A 3,389-nucleotide genomic window follows, 5' to 3' on the forward strand; every position below is an offset into this window, starting at 1 on the left:
CCGCGCCGCGGAAAAGACTTAAATATCCCAGCGTGCACCGCGCCGCGCGCCGCGCCACCGCGCACTGGCTGCGTCACTGCGCAGGCGACTCGTACGCGCAACTGCCGCGGGCAACGCCACTGCTGCCTAGCAACGCGCTAGACCCGACCCCACTCAGAAAATGCGGCCCCCAGAAACAGCCAGGTCGTCTTCTCCAGGCTTCCGCGCGTACACCGCGCGGCACCCATCCCGAGGTGACCCGGTAGAAGAGTCGCGTTAAAAATAAAAGCTCCGGAAAGCGACCACTCAAGTAATGCCTGATCCATGTTGTTTTGTAGAGGGCTGAACTCCCCGGGAGGTTGTTACCGGGCACGTTTTTCACGATTGCTACCAAAGGTGGTGAGTTTTTCAGGTGCCCTCTTTCTGCCAAAGGGGGTTTACGTGCACAGCAACAGTGAAAGGCCAGACCAGCCCAAACCAACCACCCTTGTTAAATGTGGATCTAATTCTAATAAATTCCCGATCAAGCAGCCTAATAGTCTAATATATTGCGGATGAAACCTGAAGCTGCAAGCTAAGTTTGATTTCCTGCCGTACAAATTGGTTAGGTGAAACAGTTATCTACCAAATTTCACATCATGGTTCAGAATCGAGTAGATTCTGAGGATTTGTGATCAATTTATCTATGTTAAATTTGATGGCCTGGGAAAGTGGATTCGTGGTTGGCGAAGGCTGGGGAGTGTGTTGGGGGTCGGAAAATGGAGAATGACTGCTAAAGGGTAGGGTTTTCTTTTTGAGGGGGGACAAAAAGTTTTAAAATTAGATTATGGTGGTGGTTGCACAACCCTGTGAATTCTATGGCATGAATTATATCTTAATAAAACCATTAAAAAAAAAAAGCCTTGGGCGCCTGGGTGGCTCAGTCCTTAAGCGTCTGCCTTCGGCTCAGGTCATGATCCCAGGGTCCCGGAATCGAGTCCCGCATCGGGCTCCCTGCTCAGCGGGAAGCCTGCTCTCCCTCTCCCACTCCCCCTGCTTGTGTTCCCTCTCTCGCTGTGTCTCTCTCTGTCAAATAAATAAATAAAAATCTTAAAAAAAAAAAAAGCCTTCGTGGTCTGCCAATTCAGATTTTGATCTAGCTCAGCTTCCTTGGCCATTCATTCACTCCACTACTGATAGACATGAAAGGGAAAAAGGGTCTCTGATTTCTAGAAGCCTTCTGTTTAGTGGATAAGAAAGATGTGTAAGTAGAAAGCTTTGATTCACTGTGGCCAGCGTGATAACAGAGGCACAAAAAAGAGTGGGAATGATAAAGGGGAAGATAGGCTGGGAGGTGTTTCTTGAGCAGACAAGAACTGGGTTCAAGGCAGATGCAGGAGGCACTGTGCAGAAGCACAGAGATAGGAGTATGGCTGGAAATTGGGAGGTCTGAGGGAGTAGAGAGGTTAGAAAGATAGGCGGGGCTCAGTAAAGAGGTCTCTGGAGCAACCTCAAGAGATGAGCAAGGCAGTCAGTTCTCCCCAACCCATTGCGAGGGTAATTCTGCTTCTGTTTGATTTCACCAAAGACTTCATTTGAAAAGAAAAGGGGATGGGCTGTTTTACTTTGGAACCAATCTCAGCAGCAGCAGTGGAAGCGCGGGACAAGAGCCCAGCTGCAGTGAGTCAAACTACGGATGGAAGACCAAGAAGTGGAGGCAGTGAGTGCAGATTTCCCATTCACGGAATCTGGATAAGGAAGAACAAAGTATCTAGCGCAGCAAGGGTCCTTAAATTATCATACATTACTGGTATTTACAGGAGGAGCCAGACATAAAAGCCATCAGTGTACACATGCCGTAAGACAAAGATTACTTGGGAATTAATGTAGATAGAGAGGTCTGAGACTTGAGCCCCAGGGCACTCCCGTGTTTAGGGGTCGAAGAAATAAACACACAAACCTGCAAATCATTTAGTAAAATATAAATATGACTACATTAAAATTTAACACTTCTGTATGGGGAAAGACAACACAGGTGCTAAAAGACAAGCTAAGACTGAGAAGAAACAACTAACTCATACAAAAAAACCTCACATAACATACTTAAAAACCATGTAACGAGAATTATAAGGAACTCCTAAGAAGCAGCACAAAAAGACTCAACTGTAAAAAAAAAAAAGGACAAGTGATATAAAAATGTAATTTATTGAATAGGAAACCCAAGTGGCCAATAATAAATAAATACATATTTACATGTACATCTGTATATACCTCACTAGTAATCTAGGAAAGCTTTACCGAAGTTATAAGAAACCATTGTGCATTCCTTTGCATAAGTAGAAAAATTTAATAGTTCAACAAGATCACATTTTGGCAAGGATGTGGAACAAATGGAATGGACATGGTGGTGGTGCATATGTAAAACTATGATTTGGAAAGCAATTTGGCAATATCAGACTGAAGAAATAGGTACCTTATAACCTTGCAATTCCATTTCTGGATACAAAGACAGTCATTGCAGCATCATTTGTATTACAATTTGAACACACCTAAATGTCTAATGTCTACCAACCCAAGAATGGAGGAATAGTGGCATAATTCATATAATAAACTATTATAAAAGCAGCTGAAAATTAACCACCTTTCCAGCCATAATTAAGGGATTCCAGGCTAATCCTCCCACCATGAATAACTATAAAAATGGACAAAACTTGGTGGCGCCTGGGTGGCTCAGTCGTTAAGCGTCTGCCTTCGGCTCAGGTCATGATCCCAGGGTCCTGGGATCGAGCCCCACATCAGGCTCCCCGCTCAGCAGGAAGCCTGCTTCTCCCTCTCCCACTCCCCCTGCTTGTGTTCCCTCCCTCGCTGTGTCTCTCTCTGTCAAAAAAAAAAAAAAAAAGACAAAACTTATGAAGCAACTACTTTCAGACTAAGAACAATAGGAAGGGCAAGACTGATCCCTGAGAGGAAACTCATGAAGTAAGCCCCTAAAATCACCGAGTTCCTCTAAGTGGGGACAATTTCCCAAGTGTAGTGCAGACAGCTAGAGTATGAGCAGAGTAGGGAGATCTGAGGAGGCAAAAATAGACTTCAAGACAGCTGAAAGTCCTGGAAACCACTGGGCAGAGCAACAGAAAGGAGGGTGTCATGCAGACAGGGAGTTCCAGAAGTCTATGTGTGAGTCCCCTAAAAATCTGTGGCTGAAACTGGCATGATGACTAATTTTATGTCTCAACTTGACTGAGCCTCAGGGTGCCCAGGTACTTGGTTAAAGACTATGTTGAGGACTGTCTATGAGACTATTTCTGGATGAGATTAACATTTGAATTGGTAGACTAAGTAAAGAAGATTGATCTTCCACAGTGGGTAGGCCTCAGCCAATCTGCTGAAGGCCTGAATAGAACAAAAGGCCTGGGTAAGAATTCTCTGCC

The sequence above is a fragment of the Eumetopias jubatus genome, unplaced genomic scaffold, assembly GCF_037043125.1.
Source record: "Eumetopias jubatus isolate StellerSeaLion01/CBP00866 unplaced genomic scaffold, mEumJub1_p1.0 scaffold_12, whole genome shotgun sequence".
In the NCBI taxonomy this organism is placed as follows: Eukaryota; Metazoa; Chordata; class Mammalia; order Carnivora; family Otariidae; genus Eumetopias; species Eumetopias jubatus.